Below are 27576 nucleotides of genomic sequence, written 5' to 3'. Positions count from 1 at the left end.
GCCAGCCTGCTGCGCCCGATGGCGTTTGCCCCGACGCGCTGCAAGGCGTCGACGACGCCTGCGCAGCGAGCCGCCTCGCCGATCTGCTCGGCGAGACTCGCATCTCCGACGAGCCTGCGTCCGACGCAGGCACCGACTACCCCGAGAGCCGCCTCGTCAGCCTCCTCGACCAACTTCACGTCTCCAGCGAGCCTGCTGCGGACATGGAGTCGGTCGGCTCCACCGACCCGATGCTCGTCGACTCCGACACCGCGTCGCTCGACGCCTACCCCTCCGACGTGGTGGTCTTCGACGACCCCCTCCCTCGAGCTGACAGCGGCAGCAGCGCTGTCACCGAAGTGCTGGTCATCAGCCACGTCTCCAACTCGGGCGAGAACGCCCGCGACGCTCAGCAAGCGGCGATGCACGACCTCTCCGTCCCCATCCCGGCCGACGCCGACGCCGAGACCCTGGAGGCACGCCGCCTTGCCCTCATCGCGGAGGGCAAGAAGATAGCCTCGATGAGACGCCTCACCGAGGCCCACCAGCGCGAAGTCGACCGCGCCGCCTTCGGGACGCCGCCGCCTAGCGGCCCGAGCCGAGCCGGCTTCGTCCAGAAGCGCGGCGCAGCCGTTGCCAGCATGCTGGGCGCAGATCGCCCCGTCTACGCCACCCCGCTCGAGAATCTGCGAGCCGCTCAGGCGGCTGCAGAGGAGCTCAATGGGCTGGGAGCCGATGAGCTCCCCTACATGACAAGACGGATCCAGCAGCTGATCGACGCGGCTGCAGAACGGCACGAAGCCGGCGCCCGAGCTGATAGCCATCCCCCGCGCCGGGAGCACGCCGCGACGTCCCGCTCGCCGACTGCGAGCGGCGCGCGCCAGAAGAAAGACAAGGAGCCGGCTGCCAGCCGCAGCCGGACTCGCATTACCATCGAGCGCGACGCGGATGGCCGCCCTCGAGCTGTAGAGCACCAGGGAAACCTGCCTCCTCCCCCGCCTCGAAGAGAAAGACGCCTCACTCCACCGCCTGTCACCCATCCGACTCTTGGCGACCGACTCGGCCGCCGAGAAGGAGTCGGCGAAAACGACGCCCGCCACAGGATCGACCGCCTTGCTCGATCCTTGGCGCTAGAAGAAGAAGACGATGTCGGCCCGCCATGCTTTGGCCCCCGCATCCGCGACGAGCCCTTCCCCAAAGGGTTCTCGCTCCCCAGAGACACACCCAAGTACAACGGCTCGGTGAAGCCGGAAGATTGGCTCATCGACTACTCCACAGCCGTCAGCATCGCCAACGGCAATCGGCGCGTCGCCGTGAAGTACGTCCCCTTGATGCTGCAAGGCACGGCGCGCACATGGCTCAACAGCCTCAAGCCCTACAACATCAACAGCTGGCTGGACTTCACCGAAGTTTTCATCCGCAACTTCACCAGCACCTACAAGCGGCCTCCCAAGCCTCGCCAGCTCTCCCTCTGCGTCCAGGGGCCCAACGAGTCGACCCGCGACTACCTCACGCGATGGGCCGAGCTCCGCAACTCCTGCGAGGGAGTGCACGAGGTCCAGGCCATCGAGTACTTCACTGCCGGGTGCCGAGAGGGCACCCTCCTCAAGCACCGACTCCTCTGCGACGAGCCGGCTACCCTCGACGAGCTACTAGTCATCGCCGACAAGTATGCCACTGCCGACTCCTCCATGAAGACCGAGCTCCGAGTGGACGCCTCGGGGAAGGTAGTTGCTCCGGCTCCCAAGACGCCGGCTGGCGACCCTAACCGGCGCCCCTACCAGAACGACCACAAGCGCAAGGGCCCCATGCCGACTTCCTCCAGTCGGCAGGTGGCCACATTGAAGACGAGCAGCCCGAAGAGCGGCCCGCTCCCAAGAAGAAGGGTGGCCGGCCGCCCTGGCAGCCGTCTTTCTCCTATGAACAAGCACTCGATGCTCCCTGCAAGTTCCACAGCGGCGCGAAGCCGTCCAACCATACAACACGGAAATGCCACTGGCTCACCCGCATCACCAAGGGCGAAGGGATGGTGCCGCCTCCGCCTCCCGGCCCGCCGCCTCCAGCTCCCCAGCAGCCGGCGGCCCGGCCGGCAGTCGGCGCCATCCAAGACGAGTTCCCCGAAGCGCACGACGCCTACGTCGTCTTCACAAGTCAAGTCGACGACAAGCGCAGCCGACGCCGGCAGCACCAAGAAGTAAACGCAGTCGCCTCTAGCACCGCCGAGTTCATGCACTGGTCGGAAAAGCCCATCAGCTGGAGCCAGGCTGACCACCCAGAGGTGATGCCTTCGCCTGGCTCCTATGCTATGGTCTTGGACGTCACCCTTGCGACGGAGAGGCGAGCTGCCAGATTTTCCCGCGTCCTGATAGACGGCGGAAGCAGTATCAACATACTGTACCGCGATACCATGGACAAGCTGAACATCAAAGCGAAGCAGCTCATGCCGAGCCGCACCGTCTTCCATGGTATCGTACCCGGCCTATCTTGCTCTCCAATCAGCAAGATCAAGATGGATGTTCTCTTCGGAGACAAAGATCACTTTCGCCGGGAAGCAATATGGTTCGAGGTGGTGGATTTGGAGAGCCCCTATCATGCACTGCTTGGCCGACCTGCGTTGGCCAAGTTCATGGCTGTGCCCCACTACGCCTACCTGAAGATGAAGATGCCGAGCTCGAAGGGGATCATCACGGTAGCCGGCGACTACAAGAAGTCCATCGAGTGTGCCATGGCCAGCAGCCGGCTGGCCGAGTCCCTCGTGGTGGCCGAAGAGAAGAAGATGTTGGAACGGGTTGTGGCCATGGCCGGCAAGCAGCCGGCCTTGTCCCCCAACCCCAAGGACTGTGATGCGCAGGGCTCCTTCCAGCCTGCAAAAGAGACAAAGAAGATACCTCTAGACCCGGAGCACCCGGAGAGGTTCGCCGTGATTGGGGCGAACTTGGACAGTAAATAGGAAGGCGAGCTCGCCGACTTCCTCCGTGAGAATCGAGACATCTTTGCATGGTCCCCAAAGGACATGCCGGGTGTCCCGAAGGATTTCGCCGAGCACAAATTACATGTCCGAGCTGATGCGAAGCCGGTCAAGCAACCCCTCCGCCGACTATCAGAAGAGAAGCGAAGAATCGTGGGAGAAGAGATAGCCCGGCTCCTTGCAGCCGGCTTCATCATGGAAGTGTTCTTTCCAGAATGGCTTGCCAATCCAGTTCTGGTTTTGAAGAAGAATAACAAGTGGCGCATGTGTATAGACTACACAAGTTTGAACAAGGCCTGCCCAAAGGATCCGTTTGCTTTGCCACGGATTGACCAAGTGATAGACTCCACAGCCGGATGCGAGCTGTTAAGTTTTTTGGATGCATACTCAGGGTATCATCAGATCAAGTTGGACCCGGCTGACCGCCTGAAGACTGCCTTCATCACACCCTTTGGAGCTTTCTGCTACCTGACAATGACATTCGGCTTGAGAAACGCCGGTGCCACTTTTCAGCGTTGCATGCAGAAATGTCTCTTGAAACAACTCGGCAGAAATGCCCACGTCTACGTAGACGACATTGTGGTGAAGACAGAGAAGCGCGGTACCTTGCTGGAAGACCTGAAGGAAACATTTGCCAACTTGCGCCGATTCCAGATCAAGCTCAACCCCGAGAAGTGCGTGTTCGGAGTGCCAGCCGGCCAGCTGCTAGGCTTCCTGGTCTCCGAACGCGGCATTGAGTGCAACCCTGTCAAGATCAAGGCCATCGAGAGGATGGAGATTCCCACCAAGCTGCGAGATGTGCAGAAGTTCACTGGCTGCTTAGCCTCCCTGAACCGTTTTATCAGCCGACTAGGAGAGAAGGCTCTCCCCCTGTACCGACTCATGAAGAAGTCCACTCACTTTGAGTGGAATGATCAAGCCGACCAAGCCTTCCATGAGTTGAAGAAAATGTTGACCACTCCGCCTGTCCTGGCTGCGCCGACTGAGAAGGAGCCCATGCTCCTCTACATCGCCGCGACAAGCCGAGTCGTCAGCACTGTTGTTGTGGTCCAGCGCCCGGAGGAAGGCCGAGCCCAGCTGGTCCAGAGGCCGGTCTACTATCTCAGCGAAGTACTGTCCAGCTCAAAGCAAAACTACCCGCACTACCAGAAGATGTGCTATGGGGTGTACTTCGCTGCCAAGAAATTGAAGCCCTACTTCCAAGAGCACCCCATCACGGTCGTGTGCACTGCCCCGCTCGCCGAGATCATAGGCAGCCGGGATGCATCCGGCCGGGTGGCCAAATGGGCCATTGCCTTGGCGCCCTACACGATTTTCTATCAACCCCGCACCGCCATCAAGTCGCAAGCATTGGCCGACTTCCTCGTCGACTGGGCCGAGACCCAGTACTTACCGCCGGCTCCCGACTCTACCCATTGGCGGATGCACTTTGACGGGTCCAAGATGCGCACCGGCTTGGGAGCCGGCATCGTCCTCACCTCTCCCAAAGGCGACAAGCTCAAGTACACGCTGCAGATCCACTTCGCCGCCTCCAACAACGTGGCCGAGTACGAGGCGCTCGTACATGGGCTCCGGCTAGCCAAAGAACTCGGCATACGCCGGATCCTGTGCTACGGCGACTCAGACTTGGTGGTCCAGCAATCATCTGGCGACTGGGACGCCAAGGACGCAAACATGGCGAGCTACCGTTTCCTCGTCCAGCAGATGAGCGGATACTTCGAAGGGTGCGAGTTCCTTCACGTGCCAAGGGCCGACAACGACCAAGCAGATGCCCTAGCACGGATCGGCTCCACCCGACAAGCCATACCGACTGGCGTCTCCCTCCAGCGCCTCCTCAAGCCGTCCATCAAGCCGTCTCCAGAGTCGGATTCCATCTTCGTACCGCCTGCGCCAGAAACAGCCGGATCCGGCTCAAGAAATCCCGCAGGCGGCACGGGGACTTCGACGACTGCCCCGGGGACTGACGTAGTCGCACCCGGCCCAGGGACTTCAGAACCCGGCCCGGGGACTGCAGCAGTCGGCCCGGGGACTGCAACGACACAAGAAGCGGTGGTCGACTCCAATGCAACACCCAACCCACCCACCCGAGTCATGGTGGCCACATTAACAGCAGAAGAAGTCACAGCTCCCTCATGGGCCCAGCCCATCCTCAAGTTCCTAGTCAGCAGAGAGCTGCCGGCTGATGAGACCACAGCAAGACTAGTGCAACGACGAGCCGCAGCATACACAATAATCAACAGGGAGCTCGTGAAGCGCAGCGTCACCGGAGTCTTCCAGCGTTGCGTCGAGCCAGAAAAAGGAGTGGCAATCCTCAAAGACATCCACCAAGGCGAATGCGGCCATCACGCCGCCTCAAGATCCCTCATGGCCAAGGCTTTCCGCCATGGGTTCTTCTGGCCGACTGCCTTGGAGGATGCTAAAGAAATAGTCAAGAGCTGCAGAGGATGTCAAGTCTTCAGTTCCAAACAACACCTGCCGGCTTCTGCCCTCAAGATCATTCCCCTCACCTGGCCTTTTTCCGTTTGGGGACTGGACATGGTGGGCCCTTTCAAGATAGCCCGCGGTGGCATGACACATCTACTCGTTGCAGTGGACAAGTTCACAAAGTGGATCGAAGCCAAGCCCATCAAGAAGCTGAACGGGCCGACTGCCGTGACATTCATCACCGACATCACTACTCGGTACGGCGTGCCGCACAGCATCATCACCGACAACAGCACGAACTTCGCCAAAGGCGCACTGGCACGTTTCTGCGCGACGCAGGGCATCCGACTGGACTTAGCGTCCGTTGCCCACCCGCAGTCAAACGGCCAGGTCGAGGGAACAAATGGACTTATCCTCTCCGGCATCAAGCCCCGACTGGTTGTACCACTGGAGCGATCGGCCGGCTGTTGGCTCGAAGAGCTGCCGGCTGTCCTCTGGAGTCTGCGCACTACACCCAACAAGTCAACCGGCTTCACTCCATTCTTCCTTGTGTACGGTGCCGAGGCTGTCATCCCAACAGACATTGAGTTCGACTCGCCTCGGATCACCATGTACACGGAGGAGGAAGCCAAAGAAGCAAGAGAAGACGGCGTCGACCTACTGGAAGAAGGCCGGCTATTAGCCCTCAGCCGGTCCGCCATCTACCAGCAAGGCCTGCGCCGCTACTACAACCGCAAGGTCAAGCCAAGATCCTTCCAAGAGGGCGACCCTGTGCTCCGGCTGATCCAACGAACAGCCGGCCAGCACAAGCTCTCGGCCCCTTGGGAGGGCCCTTTCGTCGTCAGCAAGGCACTCGGCAACGACTCCTACTACTTGATCGACGCGCAAAAGCCAAGAGCACGCAAGAGAGACGACTCCGGCAAGGAGTCGGAGCGACCATGGAACGCAAACCTCCTAAGACGATTTTACCGCTGAAAAGCAGTATGTATCACGCTCCCCTTTTGTATTAAGTACAAACCAACAGGCCCCCCGAACAGTACTCGGGGACTGCCTTTTATTTATCTATGAAAGATCAAGTCACATACCTCGGCTTTCAGTGAGATCGGCGGTCTTCTGAGTCAGCTCCCGAGCCTGGGAGTTGAAGGCGGCCGCTCGGAGGTTGTGGTAGTCCTGCAAGACGGACAGAAGACCGAAGTGAGAACAAAAGCAGCAAAGACAAAATCTCCAAGAAGTTCCAAGCCGCCTACTCAGCAGCCGACTCGGAACTCGGGGACTACACCCAGTGGGTGCGCTGACGCGCCCCCACGAGAGAAATCAAAATCAAGAAGAGAAATCAAGATCAAGAAAGAACAAGATATGAATACTAACCCGGATGGCTGCCCGCGTGGCGAGGAATTCGTCGGTGAACTGCCTCAGCGCCGTGGCTTGGCTTTGCAGCCGGGTCCGGACGTCTTGTGCAGCGACGTTCACCACGGCTGTCCCTCCGCCCGGCGTCCACCCCGAGGTAGCGCTGGCCGCCTCCGCGTCTCGGGCCGACGAGCTGGAGCCCACGGCCGGCTGTGGCTCCGACGCAGCCTTCTGCGGCTCAGACGCGGCCTTCCCTGCACGCCGGCTTGGCGGAACCCGGATCGCCACCTCAGCCCCCGCGGCCGGCTCGCCCTCCGCCGACTGTGCGGGCGCAGGCTCAGGCTGGCGGCCTTGGGTCGCCCTAGTCGGAGGAGTCGGCCCCGGCGCCTCCCCCAAGATGACGACGTCGTCGCTGCTTCCTCCCAGCCCCGGCTGGGAACCGCTGGCTCCCCCTGGCGAGGGATCCACGTCCCCGGGCGCCATGGTGCGCAGGGGGGTGACCATCAAAGCCACCCCTGCCGCCGCTTCGGCCTCGGCCTCTGCCTGGGCCTTGGCTGCGGCCTCGGCGAGCGCCTTCGCCGCCTCCTCCTCCCGAGCTGCCTGGGCGGCGGCTGCCCTCCGTGCCTCCGCCTCCCGCGCTTCCTGCTCCTCCCGCACCTCCCGCGCGTTCCTTTCCATCGCCTCCAGGAGGGCGGCGCGGGGATCTACGCGGCGGGTGGTGCTCCCAGAGCCCCCTGGCGACTCGACGACAGAGCCGGCAGCCGCCCGCTCAAGTGACAGCGGAGCTCTGACCATTGAAAAAGAAGACGAAGGTTCAAGAACCACCAAAGGAAAGAAAGAAGGACAGTACATAGAAAGAGAGAACTTACGCCGACACAGTCTGCGGCTGCTTCACCACTTTGCGGAAGCGAGCCGCCTTCGCGGCCGCTTCTTCCCGCCTGGTGGCTGCCGCCCCACCCTTGGGCTTCTTCGTCCGGCTACCGAACATGCCCTGGGTGGCGCGACGTTTCTGGCCTCTACCCCGAGCAGGCTGCGCGCCGGAGGAGCCCGCGCCGCGTCCGGATGCCGGCTGGCGATGCGGGACGGCTTCGGCTTCGTCCTCGTCCGGCCAGTCGTCGAAGGTAGCGGTGAACCCGGAGCCGCCTGCTTCGCCGCCGGCCGGCTCGACGGCATCCTCCATATGGACCGCCCCCAGGTCGGGGTCCTCCTGTTCGTGTTCGGTCCGGTCGGGGACGAAGCGGCGCTCCACGTCTGCCCCGCCGGCCGGCCGAAGCAGTGGACTTTGTCAAAAGAGCAAGCCGACTGAGTTAGAGTCGGCCCAGAGGAACTCGGCGACAAAGCTGAGAGAGAGAGAGAAAAAGAGACGAGGGGAGCGTAACGTAGGCGGAGGATTGGCGCGGCTGTATGGCTCCTTGCCGAATTGTCAGTCTTCGGAAAGTTGGCAGTTGGCGAGGTAATTCACCATGTCGGCGGCGTTGGGCTGCGGCATCTCCTTGGTACACATTCGGCTCGGATCGAGCTGGCCGCTCATCTGACAGATCAGATGAGGCCGGCTCTGGAGCGGAAGGACCCGGCGCGTGACGAACGCGGCCAGGAGGTCGGGCCCCGTCAGGCCCTCCGACTGGACCATCACCCGCAGGCGGGCGATGGCGGCGTTTCCTCCGTGCGACAGCGTCACAGCCCGGAAGGACCACTGGGGCAGCCTGCCCGCCGGTGGGCCGGCCACGTAGGCCGGCAAGTTGAGGTAGTCGCCCCGGGGAGCGATGCTCCGCACTTAGAAGTATGACTTCTGCCACTTCTTCACCGATTGGATCAGTGTGATGATGGGGAAGGGGTTGTCGGCGCCTGATCTCCGCGACGCGATGAAGGCGCCGGTCTGAGCTTCAACTGGAAGAACTCCCCCCAGAGCTCGAGGGTGGGGAGGACACCAAGATAGCCCTCGCACAGGGTGACGAAGGCCGACAGCAGCACCACCACGTTGGGGGTGAGGTGGTGCGGCTGGAGCTGATAGAATTCCAGCCAGGAGCGGAAGAAGGCGCTCACTGGCAAGCTGAAGCCACGCAGGAAGTGCGAGCGGAAGACCACCCGCTCGCCCTCCCGCGGCGCCGGCCTGACTTCCTTCTCCGGCGCGAGGCGGACCTCCACTTTGTCCGCGCTAGGCAGACGCCGGGTGTCGCGGAGGAAGTCGATGTGATCGTTATGGACGATGGAGTCGTCCCAATCCCCGCCAAGCTGCTCTACGTGGGGAGGCATAGAGGAGGCTAGCACGGCGGTGGAGGAGCGTGCGGAGGAAGAGCGCGGCGGCGAAGCGCTATCGCGAGAACGAGCAAGGCAAGAAGACGGTGGAAGTAGGAGGAGCGTGCGAGGGCCTGCCGCCCTCCACCTCCCCCTACTTATAGCCTCACGCGGCCGAAGAGGCCGGACGTGGGGGGGGGGAGACGTGGGATTAACTGCGCCCCACTCCCCCCACGTCTCGCGTTTATTACGCATAAGTGCGAGCCGAAACTGCCGCACGGAACGTGCGGGCGGTTTCGGGATACAAAGGATCCGCGCCTGGGCCGGGGCGCGGACGTGGCGGGCCCCCTCCCTGCGGCGACGTCCCGTCACGTGCGTGGGCTAGCAGGCTTTCCGGCCACGTGGCACGCCAACGGCCCGAGGCCCGGTGCACGTGCCCGCGGGTTCCCGCCCCCCCCCCCCCCGACTCCAGAAGAATTCGACTAAGGCGGCGCGCCTGACCAAGGCCGGCTCCCAGCTGCCGGCTTGTCACGATAGGAAGCTGATCGAGCTTCTTGAACCCCACTCCACCTCGAAGCCCAATCAGCTTCGGGGACTACTGTCGGAGGAAATTGCCACGGGTAGCCTAACCGACTACCCCTGGCTCTTCGGAAAATTTATCAGGCCTTTGGGCCTTCAAGCACTCCAAGAATTTGGGCCGCCTTCCCTGGCCGGCTATCACTAAAGCCGACTCCCGAAAGGCGACCCAGCCTCACCGACTCCTCCCCAGGACGACTACGGGGTGGCCGACTCCAAGAAGCCGGCGAAGAAGAACGCCGACTCCTAGGAGCCGGCCAAGACCACAACAACTCCTACATAACGGCGACCTGACGGGGTGTGGCCATAGTGCGGCCCACGACCCCCGAAACCCGAGGCGGGCATGGCTACAGGAGGCCGTACGGGAGGGACGTCTCCCGTGCGGCTCGGCACTGTAGCCACGTTAGCCTCGACGTCATCCGCGACCCACTCCTGTACGGCCTGAGGACTGCGGGCCCCTTTAGCCAGAGAGAGGCGAGAGGGGGGCCCGGCCTTTCCTAGTCGGCCAAGAGTATAGCCGGCCTCCAGAAGCTGGCTACTCCCTTCCTCGAAGCAGGAGCCCCATTAAGGAGACAAGACGAGGTGAGGCTACAGTGATAGCCCCCGAGGCGGCCCACTGTAGCCATGCTCACCTCGACAAAGCCCTCATCATCCGAGGCGCGGCTACAGTAAGCAGCCGCCGACAAGACCCTAGGCGGTGGGACCGGCCTGTCGACCAAGTAGCCGGCAACCGGCGGGACCCACTAGCCGGCGGGACCCAGCAGCCGGCGGAGAAGCCGGCGAGCGTAGACACTGACGGCTAGGACCAGTTCCCAGTCGGATTACCGTTGTACCCCCGGGGGGTAGGCCTATATAAACCCCCCGGAGCACCCATGCAAAGGGTTGGCTTCTAGGTTGACCTCTGAGCATAGTTGGCTTCTAGGTTAACACCCAAGCATAGCACACACAGCATAGATAGAGAGAAGCAAGAGCTAGCCTTGTTCTTCTTCTCCCTTGACCTCAACAGCTCTAGGAGCGATTGTAGCTACCCTCTATCGATCTAGTGATCATGCGGAGACCCCGCAGAGCAGGACTAGGGGTGTTATCTCCTCGGAGAGCCCCGAACCTGGGTAAGATTCACCGGCGTGCATGTCTTCGCCTCATCCCGTTTCCAAGCACCGGCGACGTTTTATTGGCTCCCACAATGATAAGCCATCCCTTGGCATATGTCGCACCAACCACCCGACATGCACTGCACAAAACACTTTTGTTTTAAGAGTGTTTTGTGCAGTTCAACCAAAATGTCACACCGACAACATTGCTTGATTGCTTGATCTTAGTGGAACTGCACAAGAGGAGGTCTTACTTCCTATCCGTTAAGGAGAATTTGGTTCAGATCTTCTTCTTGTGAGTTGTTTGAATTCCGCATCATGAGAGGTCAGTACTAGCCTTCTTTCACATGATTCTGCAGTGTGCTTTCATATGTTGTGCTACTTGTACGATAATGTTGCTTGATTTTAGTGAACTGCACAAATGGAGACAAGACTTCCAATCTGTATGTGCACCGTAATATCCCATTGAGGTAAGATAAGGATATTTCACAACTGCTGGCCTGTATTTTGCCACTTTGATCAGAAAATTAAGTTTAGTACTATACTTGTGCTCCCTAATTGACATGCCAAATCTTAGATTGAAGGCGAAGCTTGTCTGTTATTGAACCAAGTGATGAAGGGGAAGAACAAGCGGAAGAAAAACAAAAATCAACTCCCGGTGCTGTAATGAAGCACTGGAACTGTGATGACACAAGTAATGATATAGTTTTGCATCTTAATTTATTGCTATGGCTGGAAGGAGCAATTGTTTTGCCACTGATTTGATGCCACTCTTAATATAATATGTAATTATCTCTACTTGTGCAAACAGGGATCTTCTTTGAAGATACCATATATTTTAGTGGAACTGCACAAGAAGATGTTGGAAACATTAAACTAATTGAGGAGTATATAGTAAGCATGGCCACCACCGTAGATAGCAACAGATGGTTTCGGAGAAGTGCTTCATCTGTATGCTCTACACAATAAGCCTCCTGACAAAGGTTGGTACTCGCCCACTGATTTCATCCATATGATTGAGCTTTGTCATCTCTATTGGTGTTGTGCTACTGTTTAGATACTGTCATGAAAAAGTGGTATTGTCCTTGAGAAGTGCTTCATCTGTGCTGTTTTAAATATTTCCTTTCCTTTTTTTCGAGCAAACAGGGATGCTAGCATTTAGTAGTCCTCTTGTCTTTGCACAACAGGATCATCTTCCTCTGAAGAAGAATATGGAGTACGTGAAGTGACTAGTTCTGATTATGCCAGGATGAAGAAGCCATGTCTATCTTCTCATCAGAAGGAGCAGTTGAAGGATGGTTACATTACTCCCCACAAGACCAAACTAACTTCAGCTCAGAAGGACTGACAAATCTACATTTTTTGCCGTGATGCGCGAGTACAATGTTGTTCTAGGATTCTTTCTGGTGAGTTCCATTTTTCTAAAAGTGTGCTCTACATGGACCATGTATGTGCCTGTTGAAACTGTCAATTCATAGTACAGTTTGCTTTATATTAATCACTTTTTGTATTTTTGCAAACAGGGGTGCTCAGCTTGATTTCAATGGGAACTGCACAAAATGTTCATGAATACATCGAATCATTCATTTCCACCACAAGAAAGGAGGTGCCGATAAGTTCAAGGTGTTGCAACATATAAGGGCGAAATCATACAAGCTACGAGCGAATTTGGTTGATTTTGGTGGAACTGCACAAAAAGAATAGCTGGTTTATTTAGCACGAGGTGCCATGTCAATGTCTGAACTGATGGCAAAACCTGCCCATTCCACAATCGTAGGCATTTGATATTTTGGAATGGGACAACCTTGTCAAATTTTGCTCATTGATTTTAGCAAGACATGTGTTTGATATTTTCGAATGGGACGCCCTTTGCTGTCAGCAGCGTCGATCAATTTTTTCTTTATTCTTTAGTTGTGAAGTAAATATTGCCTCTGACATGTGAGTCGCTGAGATGCATAATCATCGATTGTTTTGAATGTTCTCTGTGAATTGCCAGGCCTGTGTGTTTGATTGCAATGCACACAAACGCTAAAAAGCTGCTCAAACTCTTTGTACTCCTTCTGTTCCTTTTTACTTCGCACATTGTGAAAGTGCATACTTTTTTGTATAAGATTGGTCAAAGTAGAGATACTTTGACTGCAGACAAAACTTGTATGCACGACTAGAAAGGACCGGAGGGAGTACATGTGAAACTGCTGCAAACGAGGTGATCACCCTGGGAATAATGCTAGTACGTATTGTTTTGCAGGTTCATCCAATGCCAGTGATACAGGAATTCGAACTAATCAAAATAAATTCATTCATACACGGTCGGATTTCATATAAACATGCCGGATTTCGTTACATTTCATACATTCTTCAACTAAAAAGGGGTGCGCTAGAGGTATAATTAATTAACCGAAGCTACCCACCTGTGTCCCGCTGAGCCGAACAGAAGCTTCAGTGACTTAACTGCAGGTGCAGTTGCGTAACTAACATGTGGCCTGTTGGGCCCACGTGTCAGTCAGCCAACTGCACCAGCAGTTAAGTAGAAGCAGCGTTCTTCTCCAGCGCAGCTCTCCGACTCCACGTCGCCGCCAAGAAGCTAACCGGCTGTCAATGGTCAACTCGCCTAGGTTGGCTTCAACCGGAGGGTAGTAGCGGTGGCCTTACTTGGACCCGAGCGGCGGCGACCTACCGTGTTCTACTCTTCCCCGTTTTCTGTGTGGCGCGGCCTCGTTGGCAGCGGGGCGGGGCCTCGGCGGAGCCGGCGATGTCCTCTGTCTCGTTGCCGGCGGGCGGCGCCTCAGCGGAGCGGTGGAAATCCTCCCCCATGTTGCCGGCAGGGTGGGGCCTCGGCTGAGCCGGCGATGTCCTCTGCCTCGTTGTTGGCGGGGCGGGGCCTCGGCGGAGCCGGCGGTGTCCTCTGCCTCGTTGTTGGCGCTGCGGGGCCTCGGCGGAGCAGGGCCTCGTCGACGCCAGCAGAGCGGAGACTCGTCGGAGCCGGCATTGTCCTCTGCCTCGTCCTCGGTCTCGCCAAACAGCGCCTCACCCGCTTCATCACCCTCCACCACCCGCATGCGGTACCGCCAGTGCTCGAGGCGGCCCTTGCGGGCGGAGCGGTACAAGTCGAGCAGCGCCTCCTGCTCCACCCGCTCAGCGGCGATCTGCTCCTCCGCCTGCAGGTGCTCCTGGAGGAGATGGTGGTTGTAGGCGGCGTCGGCCTGTGCCTCCCAGAACTGCTCCTCACGGATCTGCCTCACCCTGTCCATATATTGGGCATGGGCCTCGCCGATGGTCATGGTGCAATGCACCGGTCAGGATGGCACGGAGGAGGGGGTTGGCGCTGGATCGTCGACTACCATGCTCTCCATTGGGACGTCGTCGTTCTCCAGCTGCCTGCCGGCCAGCCGGTCGGCAGCAATGGCTGCCATCTCCTTGTGGTCTGTCGTCCGCCCGTCCCGAAGAGCGCTGGAGCGCGAGGAAGCCATGGCGGGCAGTAGTGGTGTGGACAGGAGAAATGGAACGGATGCGGATGACTGCAGCTATGGCCGGCGCAGCAGTTTATATAGCAATGGTGGGCGGGCGGAGGGACGGACATGTGGCGCCAGAGTAGTCGCCTCAGCAACCGCGTATCATTAATGTGGGCGGCATATGGACGGACGGACGGCACTTGTGTCGTTTGAAGGCGGAGCAATCGCCTGCACCGGGAAGCGGGGCGGGCGGCGCTGACAGTTTCGGGCGGAAAGCACGCGCAGGCGAGGAGATGACTTTACTTGGAGAGGATGACAATGGGGACCCACCAGGTCCATAGCCTCACGTACGCAAGTGCCTCCTTATTTTATATATATATATATAACTATAATTTATTTTGCTTCCTCCTAGTTTCCTGACATCACGGTCCCACACCATTGTCAACCTATGTAGTAGTCAATAAACGAGAGAATTGCACAAGAAGCGGCCGACAGCTGGGACCAAGCAACTCGAGCAGTATTTGTGTTTTTGAGGTGTGAGCACTGCAGAGTTTTTGATGTTTAGCCCAGATATTAATTTTTCTCCTCTGAACAACAACAAAAACATCGCTGCAGGTATTAACTGGGCGGGCTGTGGCCCGTCTAGCCCAGGCCAGATATCCGGCCCGGATATTAATTTTTTTTTCAAGCTGAAAATGGCTAGCCCAGCTATACTTTTTTTAGGAATACCCAGGCAAGGTCAAGTTGTTATTCTCCGCCCCGCTGGGCTGCAAATCTTTCCTAGGAGGGATGCATTAGGCTTAACAAGAAAAAGGGTTTTAAGAAATAATAAATGGGATGTAATTATAAAAACTGGGCACTAACTATAAAAAATGCACCAAACACGTGATTACTTTATAAAATATTATTTTTGGATATTGAAAATTTTAATTTCATTAATTGTTGCGAGCGCAATGTTTCGTTGGATTTTTACGTAATATAAATTTATATTGAAATTGTATTTAATCTTACTAGAAATTTCGGGATAAAAATATTTCGGATCCCATCAAAATGTGGGAAATTTTATTGAATTCTGTTTTGAACGGTTGGTTGAAATGGGCTGTACTTTTAACAAACTGTAAATGGGCTGTAGTAAATTCCATTAGAATTCAAAAATGGCTACACATTCTTACAAATCTCAAATGGGCTATAAGTTCTCTGCCACACACTTCTGGCCTTACTAAGTTGACGCGTCCCCTAAAACCCTAAAAAACAGAGTTGACGCGTATGCAAGGCTTTGTCAACTTATAGTCAACACACGGTTCTAGCAGCAGTGGCCGTTGGATGTCCATCCAACGGATGCCGTGCTTCTTCTTCAATCTCGAATATTCTAGCTTCACCCGCCCAAAAAATAATTCCTCCCCCTGACATCTGGGGCGCACCGTTTCGGAAGCTGACCTTTGGGCCTACTAAGTTGACGTACCAAGGGCTTTGTCAACTTAGTCAATATACACGATTCTAGCTGCAGTGACCGTACGATATCCATCCAACGGCCGTCGTGCTTCTTCAACCTCTGGTCTTCTTGCTCCAGCCGCCCAAAGCAGCGCCGGTCGTGCCGCCTGCTCCTGCCTCCCGTGGCCGGCTGTGCTGCCGCGGAGGCCTCACCGCCCCTACTACTCCCACCGCTGGCCTGGCCATCCCTCCACTCACCCACACCCCCTGTTATTCTACGGCGACGGCAACACAGCCGAACCAGTGAACCCTTGTACTCCTCTCCGCGTGTGCATCCACTCCCGCGTCTTCCCCGGCTCCGCGTCGTCCCCTTCCTAGGCCTCGCCATCGTCCACCGCCCTGGTGCTCTCGGCGCGGCGTGGTCAACGTGGTCAAGGAACGACTTCCATCGGACGTGGACTGTACGTGGAGAGCTGACAGCTGGGTCCACAGCAGCCGCAAGGAAGTGCCTCCTTATTACGCGCAAAATAATTATTCCTCCACCTGACAGCGGGGACCCACCAGACGGGCCACCGTATTTTGCGAAAAAATGATTCGCCCCCTGACTGCTGGGACCCACGAGCTACATCTTCGCATGCAAGGAAGTGCGTCCGAAAAAAATGATTCGCCCCCCTAACTGCTGGGACCACCAGCTACATCTTCGCACGCAAGGAAGTGCGTCCGAAAAAAAAGATTCGCCCCCCGACTGCTGGGGCCCACCAGCTACACCTTCGCACGCAAGGAAGTGCGTCCGGGCAAAAAAACGATTCGACCCCCTGACTGTTGGGACCCAGCAGCTACACCTTCGCACGCAAGGAAGTGCGTCCGGGCAAAAAAACAAAACGATTCGCCCCCTGACTACTGGGACCCACCAGCTACATCTTCGCAGGCAAGGAAGTGCCTGACAGTCGGGACCCACCTGGTCGAAGCGTACGTAGTGTTGTCATTCTGGTCGCGAACGTGTACGTACATACTGGTCGATGTAGAGGCGCGCACGTGTCGTAGTAGAGGCGCGCACGTGTCATAGTAGAGGCGCGCACGTAGCATGTACACGTACGTACAGCGGCCAGGGTGCAAGAAAGAAAATACGGCCACGTATGTGTACATACGGGCAGGGTCTCGAACACCTACTCGCGCATACGTACGGCCAGGGCTCATGTACATGGCTGGGTCGGAACGGAGAAACAGCGTCGTCGTCGTGTTCATGGGGAGGCAACGGAATGCGTCATGTTCATGGGGAGGCAACGGAATGCGTCGTGTTCATGGGGAGGCAACGGAATGCGTCGTGTTCATCGGGAGGCAAAGGAATTCGTCGTGTTCATCGAGAGGCAACGGAACGCATGGGAGCCAACCGGCTGGGTCGGAATGGAATGCGTGTTTGTGTTCATCGGGAGGGCTTGGACGGAACAGGCGATGGAAACGAGGCCTGGCGTACCGCAGAACGGACGAAACGGACCTCCTACGTTCGGAACGGAGTCCGTTGATCGGGAGGGGTGTGGTGTACCGCAAAACGGAGAAAACGGACCTCCTACGATCGAAACGGGGGTCCTGTTGATCGGGAGGGGTGTGGCGTACCGCAAAACGGCCGAAACGGACCTCCTACGGTCGAAACGGGGGTCCTGTTGATCGGGAGGGGTGTGGCGTACCGTAAAACGGACGAAACGGACCTCCTACGGTCGAAACGGGGGTCCTGTTCATCGGGAGGGGTGTGGCTTACCGCAAAATGGGACTCCACGGGATACTGTTCATCTCCACCGTCGACCTCCTCCAGCCTCCACGGGCTACCGTCAACCTCCTCCAGCCTCCACGGGCTCCTGTTCATCCAGCCTCCACCGCGCGCTACTACACCGGCTACTGTTCAACCATCCCTCCACGGGCACCCCTCCACCGTCTACTGTTCATCCAGCCCTCCATACTACGGGGTCCTGTTCAACCACCCCTCCACGGGCACCCCTCCACCGTCTACTGTTCATCCAGCCCTCCACCACACCACAGGGTCCTGTTCATCCAGAGGCAACGCCACCGCTCACTGTTCATCCAACTCCCCCCCAACGCTCACTGTTCATCCAATCGATCGGCTTCAGTTAGCAGTAGTAGCGAAGGAATCGCTCGATCGGGTTCAGTTAAGAGCCATCGATCGATCGCTCGGGTTCAGTAATGCGTAGCCTGCAGTGCAATCGCTCGGGTTCAGTTAGAGCCCAACGCCTCGCTCGGGTTCAGTTAGAGCCAACGCCTCGCACACACGCGCGTACGTGTACGAGAGAAACGCGCATTGCTCAGCCCTTGACCTCCCACCGTAACCGAGAACTCCCCGAAATTTTCCTCCCCCTCGCTTCTACCACGGTTTTTTCCGTCATGGACGCCCAAAGAATGTCATGCAGCTGCATCTCCGGCCCGCCCAGGACGAAAAGCCCATTTTCTGTCATGATTTTTTGTCATAGAAGTAGGAGCCCACCACATCTATGATGATACCGGGTTTTGTCACAATTATCATCATAGAAGTGTCATATGTATGATAGAAAAAAAAATCGTTCGGCCCAAAATGTCACGGATGTGTCTTTTTTTTGTAGTGATACGGAGAGGTCGACGTTGGCATGGCAGGACCCGACGAACTAGCATGACTTGCGTTACCTTGACAAGGCTGACGTCTCCCTTGAAGAGATCTCGGATGCGGCTCTGCAATGTCGGCACATCATTAGCTGGCCCCCAGTCCATCCCTTTGTTGACCCATGACGCCAATTGTGGCGGAGGGCCCGGACGGAAGGCGGGTGCAGCTACCCACTTAGCGCTTCGGGGAGCGGTGATGTAAAACCACTCCCGCTGCCATAACTTGGATGTCTCCGGGAAGGAACCCTTTGGCCATGGAGCATCGGCACCTTTGTTTATTATGGCGCCTCCGCACTCTGCGTGTCGCCCCTCAATCACCTTCGGCTTCACATTGAAGGTCTTGAGCCATAAGCCGAAGTGTGGGGTGATGCGGAGGAAGGCTTCGCACACGACGATGAACGACGAGATGTGAAGGATGGAATCCGGAGTGACGCCCCCGATTTGACCGTACACTAATCATGCACGCAAATGTGTACGATCAAGATCAGGGACTCACGGGAAGATATCAAAACACAACTCTACAACATAAATAAGTCATACAAGCATCATAATACAAGCCAGGGGCCTCGAGGGCTCGAATACAATTGCTCGATCATAGACGAGTCAGCGGAAGCAACAATATCTGAGTACAGACATAAATTAAACAAGTTTGCCTTAAGAAGGCTAGCACAAAAGTAGCAATGATCGAAAAGGCAAGGCCTCCTGCCTGGGACCTCCTAACTACTCCTCGAAGCCGAACTCCAAGTAGAATCATCCTCGGCACCTCTAGCTCCTGGACTCCAGCATCTGGTTGCGACAATCAGGTATAGAAAGGGAAAGGAGGGAGAAAAGCAACCGTGAGTACTCATCCAAAGTACTCGCAAGCAAGGAGCTACACTACATATGCATGGGTATATGTGTAAAGGGGCATATCAGTGGACTGAACTGCAGAATGCCAGAATAAAGGGGGATAGCTAGTCCTGTCGAAGACTACGCTTCTGGCAGCCTCCATCTTGCAGCATGTAGAAGAGAGTAGATTGAAGTCCTCCAAGTAGCATCGCATAGCATAATCCTACCCGGCGATCCCCTCCTCGTCACCCTGTTAGAGAGCGACCACCGGGTTATATCTGGCACTTGGAAGGGTGTGTTTTATTAAGTATCCAGTTCTAGTTGTCATAAGGTCAAGGTACAACTCCGGGTCGTCCTTTTACCGAGGGACACGGCTATTCGAATAGATAAACTTCCCTGCAGGGGTGCACCACATAACCCAACACGCTCGATCCCATTTGGCCGGACACACTTTTCTGGGTCATGCCCGGCCTCGTAAGATCAACACGTCGCAGCCCCACCTAGGCTCAACAGAGAGGTCAGCACGCCGGTCTACACCTATGCGCGCAGGGGTCTGGGCCCATCGCCCTATGCACACCTGCACGTTGCGTACGCGGCCGGAAGCAGACCTAGCCCCCTTAATACAAGCGCGAGCTTACGGTCCAATGCGGCGCGCGCCACTCAGTCGCTGACGTCAAAAGAGCTTCGGCTGATACCACGACGTCGGGATACCCATAACTACTCCCGCGTAGATGGTTAGTGCGTATAGACCAAATGGCCAGACTCAGATCAAATACCAAGATCTCGTTAAGCGTGTTAAGTATCCGCGAACGCCGACCAGGGCCAGGCCCACCTCTCTCCTAGGTGGTCTCAACCTGCCCTGTCGCTCCGCCATAAAGTAACAGTCGGGGGCCGTCAGGAACCCAGGCCCACCTCTACCGGGATGGAGCCACCTGTCCTTTCAGCCCCCTCATCAGAATCACTTGCGGGTACTCCTCGAGCCGACCCGACTTTAGTCACCACATGTGTCATGTATATAATGTATATAGTATATACCCGTGATCACCTCCCGAAGTGATCACGGCCCAGTAGTATAGCATGGCAGACGGACAAGAGTGTAGGGCCACTGATGGAACACTAGCATCCTATACTAAGCAGTAGGATAGCAGGTAAGGGTAACAATTGTAGTAACAAAGACAGGCTATGCATCAGGATAGGATTAACGGAAAGCAGTAACATGCTACACTACTCTAATGCAAGCAGTATAGAGAAGAATAGGCGATATCTTGTGATCAAGGGGGGGGCTTGCCTGGTTGCTCAGACAAGAGAGAGGGGTCGTCGGTGACGTAGTCGACCACAGGGGCATCAGCATCGTCACGGGGTCTACCGAAGAGAAGAGGGGGGAAGAAACAGTAAATACATAGCAAGCAAGTACATAACAGGACAACAGGCAGAGCTAGACGTGTTCTAACGCGGTATGAGGTGATACCGGTGAAGGGGGGAGACATCCGGGAAAGTATCCCCGGTGTTTCGCGTTTTCGGACAGATGAACCGGAGGTGAAATGTTACAGGTTTGCTATGCTACGGATGTGTGGCGGACGAACGGGCTGCGTATCCGGATTCGTCTCGTCGTTCTGAGCAACTTTCATGTAGAAAGTATTTTCATCCGAGTTACGGATTATTTTATATTAATTTTTAAAGATTTAAATAATTTTTAGGATTTATTTAATTAATTTAATCAACATTATCCAGAATAGTAAAAGATGACGTCAGCATGACATCATGCTGACGTCAGCAGTCAACTGTGCAGTTGACTGGGTCAACTACGTGTGGGTCCCGCATGTCATACACTAGACTAACTAATCATGATTAATTAGTTTAATTAGTTGTTTAGTTTAATTAATATAAATTAATTAAGTTAATTAATTAATTATTTTTATTTTCATTTATTATTATATTTTTGAATTCTTTTTTTTTGGGGCAGGGGGTGGACCCCAGCGGTCATTGACCCAGCCCAGCCACCCGTGCGCTGGGTTAACGGGCGCTAGAGCGTGCAGGCGCTAGCCCGAACGGGGCGAGCCCGTTATGGTGCAGTTGCGGGCGACGGTCGCCGGAGCGCGGCAGGGCCCCGGGCGGCGGTGGGCTCGGCGCGACTACAGTGCGGCCGGGCGAGCGGGCACATGACCCAGGCGCGGCATGAGGGAGGAGATCGCGGCCCCGAGGCGGAAAAGAGCGTGGGGCGCGTGACGGCGCCCGCGCTGGCGCGGCCAGGGAGCGTCGAGGGGCTCCAGGGGTGTGCGCGTGCGCGGTCTGGCGGTGAGCGCACGCTCGGTGCGAGCGTAGCCGTGGGCTGTTCCGGCGATGGCAAGGAGAGGGGGAAGAGAAGCAGAGGCCAGGGCCTCACCACGAGGTGTAGGGGACTGGCAGTGGGGGTCGAGGGGGATGACGGGGACGACTATCCAGCGAGGCGGTGAGGGGCTCCGACGGCGGGGTCCTTGGGCGATGGGCGACGTGGTCGGGAGTGACGCCTCCGGATCTGGGAAACGGGCGGTGAGGGTTGGTGGAGCCGGCGAGGAGGCGCGGTCGAGGCGGAGGACGAAGACGGGCGGCGGGGTCCGGCGGTGAGGTGGCCTCGGCGATCCGGCGACGTCACGCCGTCGGGGAGGCGAGGTCCCGATCTAGAACGAGGGGGCGAAGGAGAGGGGCGATGACGTCCGGTGAGGACCGGCGGCGGCGCGGGTGCAAGTCATCGGGGGCGGCGCTTGCCACCGACGGGATCCGCGCGGGGGAGGGAGAGAGAGGTGGGTGGGATCGAGGGGAGTGGGGGGGATCGATCCCGATCCAGGGAAACGGGGGAGGGAGTGGAGCGCGTGGGGGGGTTAGGGTTTCGGGGTAGTGGGGTTAGGTAGGTAGGGGGTGGGCCGGCCCATTCGGGCGGCTGAGGCCAGCTGGGCCACTTGGCCCAGCGCGGGGGGGGGTGTCTTTTCCTTTTTTTTGATTGTCTTCTGTTTTTTTTTCTGTTTGTGTTTTCTTTTATTTATTTTCCTTTACTGTTTTATTTTATCTCTTTAATAGTTATAGTTTTATAATAAGTTAAAGCCCACACCTAAATCGGAGTTGTAAAAAGTTTTTAGTGACTAAATAAACTAGTTTAATATTTGTTTATATTTAAAAACACCTATATAATTGTTTTTGCTACTGTTTTATTCATCTCATAGTATTTAAACATTTTATAAAGGTGTGGTTTCTCCACCATAATTATCTGTGCAATATTTGGTTCACTCCGAACATTTTTGTTTCAATGTTTGAAAACTTTTGTTGTTTGCCGTATTTTGAATTGATTTTTGAATCGGTTTTGAACTAACGAAGGATTAGAAACAGTAACGGAGGTGACGTGGCATCATTAGCAGAGTTTTACTGTAGCTTGATTATCCGGGCGTCACAATTCTCCTCCACTACAAGAAATCTCGTCCCGAGATTTAAGAGGGGAGTAAGGGGGGAAGGTTTGGTAACGAATCTAGCGGGTCTTCTCATCCTGGCTTGCTCTTCTCGAAGAGGCTGGTCCAATACATTGATGTCTTCATTCTGCTGTTTCAGGTCATCATGATAAAGTTGTCGTCCTTTCTTCGGGAACTCCATCGTACTTACGACAGAGTAAGGGGGTATTCTGGAAGAACGGACTTCTGCAGGGTTTACTATCTGGTCAATATCATCGGGGAAGGTGGCGGAAAGTATCTCTCGAACTAAACCTTAAGAAAAGCCGAGAGCAAGTAAGAAAGTACCATGAGAAGTTTCAAACGGGTAGGCAATCGTTCGAAGCCTGAAACAAAGTGTGAAAGGGGTTCAAAGCAATCGGAATAAGTATTATGTCTGATGCCAGTATAGATCAGTAGGACGATGGTCCGTGAATTACATACGAGGCCACGCGCGATGAATAAATTTGGGAACAGGGGGTGCACAGGAGAGTCAGGTTTCGATCCTGTGGAACTGTGGGTTATGGGCCCACCATGTGGGTTAAAAGTAGGAAGGGCGGTGACATCTTGCACGATCATGATAGCAAGGCATGTCAGAGGGTAGCCTGTCAGTTATATGTCAGCAACATCGTCGGTACCAAGGGCGAGGGACGAAGAGAACCATTTTCCTGCTCGTTGAAACGAGGCGGACCATTAGGCAAAGTTCTCGTCCATCGGTGGTTACCGAAATGTCACCAACAATAATAACAGGGTCTTACTGACAGAGTTGTACACCGAGGTGTTTACATAAGCAGGAGAATATTACTGCTTAGATCATATAGATCACCAGAAAGGTTAAACCAAACAATGGAAAGGAAAATATGATTATTAGATTAAACAGAAGAATGGAAAGGAAAATGTGTTTAAACACATATTTCAAGGGTATATCCTTCCCAAGGACAAGCAGAGCATGATATCCATGACGTGATATAATGTAGAAAACTCTTTAGGTACGGGAGAGAAATTTCATGACATTACCCATACAACGGTGTGTGGATAATTGAGCAGGAAACAATTAGCTTTGGGCTTCAAATGTTCCTGTTTAAAATCAGAGTACCATAGACATGCTTCGAGATAGCATTGACATGGTCAACAGGTGAAGATCAGACTTTGGAAACAAAAAGGATCCATCAGGAACAACTTATAGAGTAAGTCTTACAATTTCCTCATGGAAGAATAGCTAACCTTGCTAAAAAGTAAAACTTATAACAATAGGTCCTCCCGCCAGGTGTGTTAGGCATGACATCACCTTACCGGGTCATAAATAGGCCAATGTTATAACTCTTGGAAATATGTCCCAACCATCATATCTGACCGAGATTCAGATCTGATTGATGTCAGGATAACTCAGACTCAGGATCCCTGAGAAGAAAAGGTGCAACACAAATTGTCGAAACGACATCGAAGATTCTCGGGAGATGAACTATGGAAGCGAGTTCCGAACAAGGGTTCATAATTAAATCAAGGAGAGGTGAGGAGGTGACTGCTTGACTCAGCGACAATCCATTGAGATTTCCAAAAGATGGATTTCCACCACTATGTGAACAAGGAGATAACATTAGCTAGATCGAATGACTTAATGATGTATGCTCGAGGAAAACATACACAGTTAAACATTGGTTGAAATGTGCAACCGAAATATGGGCTAGGTAGCACAATCAATGTTCGAATGATGATTCATTAAGCCATAGGCGTAGAATGAAACTATAGACCAATGACTTCAAAGCAATAGGGTTGCTAGAAGTTTAGAATTTACACATCACAGACCATTTGTTGGTATTCCTTTTAGAAACAACACGGGGACCAAGAAGAATGGTGATGGGGAGAAGTATCACTGTACCAAGATGTCATGCGAGGTGGTGAAATTCTTACGACATACTTGACATAAAAGATGGTAATACTCCAAGGTAGAACATATCATAAGCTAGATAGCAAGGAAATCAAGGTACAACACAAAACACGAACAAGTTTGTGTTGAATGGAAGGCGACAAAATGGTCGATGATAAAACAAATCATCGAGGGCAAGGATGGTATTTCTCATCCAGAATTCGATAGATATCTTGGAAGAGCTCAGAATATTGATGATGTTCACGACACATTTGTAGCGAGAATTTATGAAGAGGTAATCGATCGGCGATGACATCAAGTCAAAGGAATGATGAAGCGAAAAGTTATTGGAACCAGGGGTACGACACAAACTCGAAATCAAGCTTGCTGTTCAAGGCGAAATGATATGACGAGGAAAATCGACGTAAGCTTAGCTCAGCGTCGAAGGTGGTGCTCCGGGAATAAAGACCAGGTAGCACAGTTAAAATCGGCACGATAAATAACATAGCCGAGCAGGCTAGGGATGACGTGATCGAGTACGAACTCGTAAACAAAGGAGATTATTAAGAGTTGTTTAATCATGATGCGGACTCGATTCAGTTATCGATGTCCTTGAGTGTTTAATAACTCGGAGCCCATGAAAAATTGGAATCCATGAGAATGTAATACTTGATGGAGAACTCATAAGAAGTTATGCAGTTCCGTGATAATCTCGAGATGCCAGGGGGTAATACTCGACGACAAACCAAAGTAGAGGTTGGACTGGGGTATTGCTCTTACAGAAGACAAGTGCTTAAACTTGTACGAGAAATGGTATTTAAAGGAGAACATGGCCGGAACCGTGATTGAAAAAGGCCAGATCCCAGATATAAGATGAACTAATGACAATGGAATAATTAATTTAAGAAAAGCTTTAATGATAAGATCTACATCGTGTCCATGGGCATGAACGCAAAGTTCAAGGTCGACTCCCACTTCTTCAATGCATAACCTTTCATTCACTTCTCGTGTTTGATGAAGTTGCAGTGTTGAAAATTTTATCTGGCAAAATACCAGAAGAGTATGACTCATGAAAACTTTCGAGTTCACACATATTATGAAAGGCATAGGTTCAACCCATCAAGGCATCTTAGGAACATATACCACAAACTTCGGAGTAAATATTACAAGCTTGAAAGAATAGCATTGTTCAAAAACAGATGATACAATTTACCAAAGGCATTATATACCCATGGAAAGGCTCACAAGGTTATTCAATATGAAGGACACTGTCGGATAAAATCCAACAAAGGAACCGATGGTCCACAAGGGATCTGATGTGAGCATCGGTACTCAACCAGAGGAAGAAGAATGCAAGGAGATCTGATTATAGAAACAACTGACTAACTCAAAGTTCAAATGCAAAAGAATTATGATTTCCAAATCAGGGGGTCAAAAGCAACGCTCTGATCAAGGATGGATAAGTTGAGTAGGCTTAGGGGTACAATCGATGGCAGTTTGATAGGTCGAGATCCAGCTCACGTTTAAAATGACGCCTGAGCCGGAAGAATGAATTCTAGGATATGATTGAGGATTGCGAGCATTCGCAACAAATTGAATCAACGGACTCAAAATGATAATGACAGGAGATGCCAATAAGATTATGAGACTTATGGGATTAACCATAATGCAAGCAAACAAGAATTTCAAGAGCAATAGGCTCCTGAGGATTTTCGGAAGATCGAATAGTATTTTGAAGACTATTGTGGAATACTTGAATCAACTGGGGATGAGCGGATACTCGGTAAGTGCGAGAATTATCCGTAGGGGTATTCAGGTGACAAAGAACAGCAAGGCAGTAAGCTCAAAGGATTCTCGGAACAACAGAGAGAATTTCGGGGTATCTTGTAATAACAAGATCAACTGGGAAACATTGTATGAATGGCGAGTATACGTGGTTATCCATAGGAGTTTATCGATGAAAGGGAATTGCAAAAGCGATGAACACAAGTTCTCGGGTTATCAGCGGAGAGTATCTTCAGGGTCTTCACGTGCAGCAGACGATCATCAGTAATAAGGGGCTCTCCGGGTGAAAGTGATAACGAGATCCTAATGTTAGATTTAGTAAAATTCACTTAACCCGAATAGAAGAGAGATCAGAGTCCCAGAGTATAGGCAAGGAGTAAAAGATCCTAATACCACCCAATGGCGACGTGGGCCCGTAAGACACACAGCCATGTTAGTAAAAGTTTTGAAATGTCTAGACTCGACTTCGGCCAAGGAGTTGGAAAGGGGGATTCCTACAGGCAGTCGGCTCTGATACCAACTTGTGACGCCCCCGATTTGACCGTACACTAATCATGCACGCAAATGTGTACGATCAAGATCAGGGACTCACGGGAAGATATCACAACACAACTCTACAACATAAATAAGTCATACAAGCATCATAATACAAGCCAGGGGCCTCGAGGGCTCGAATACAATTGCTCGATCATAGACGAGTCAGCGGAAGCAACAATATCTGAGTACAGACATAAGTTAAACAAGTTTGCCTTAAGAAGGCTAGCACAAAAGTAGCAACGATCGAAAAGGCAAGGCCTCCTGCCTGGGACCTCCTAACTACTCCTAGAAGCCGAACTCCATGTAGAATCATCCTCGGGATCTCTAGCTCCTGGACTCCAGCATCTGGTTGCGACAATCAGGTATAGAAAGGGGAAAGAGGGAGAAAAGCAACCGTGAGTACTCATCCAAAGTACTCGCAAGCAAGGAGCTACACTACATATGCATGGGTATATGTGTAAAGGGGCATATCAGTGGACTGAACTGCAGAATGCCAGAATAAGGGGGGATAGCTATTTCTGTCGAAGACTACGCTTCTGGCAGCCTCCATCTTGCAGCATGTAGAAGAGAGTAGATTGAAGTCCTCCAAGTAGCATCGCATAGCATAATCCTACCCGGCGATCCCCTCCTCGTCGCCCTGTTAGAGAGCGATCACCGGGTTATATCTGGCACTTGGAAGGGTGTGTTTTATTCAGTATCCAGTTCTAGTTGTCATAAGGTCAAGGTACAACTCCGGGTCGTCCTTTTACCGAGGGACACGGCTATTCGAATAGATAAACTTCCCTGCAGGGGTGCACCACATAACCCAACACGCTCGATCCCATTTGGCCGGACACACTTTTCTGGGTCATGCCCGGCCTCGTAAGATCAACACGTCGCAGCCCCACCTAGGCTCAACAGAGAGGTCAGCACGCCGGTCTAACCCTATGCGCGCAGGGGTCTGGGCCCATCGCCCTAT

Source organism: Triticum aestivum, chromosome 2D (assembly GCF_018294505.1).
Source record: "Triticum aestivum cultivar Chinese Spring chromosome 2D, IWGSC CS RefSeq v2.1, whole genome shotgun sequence".
Classification (NCBI taxonomy): Eukaryota; Viridiplantae; Streptophyta; class Magnoliopsida; order Poales; family Poaceae; genus Triticum; species Triticum aestivum.
This window is presented reverse-complemented; position numbering follows the sequence as displayed.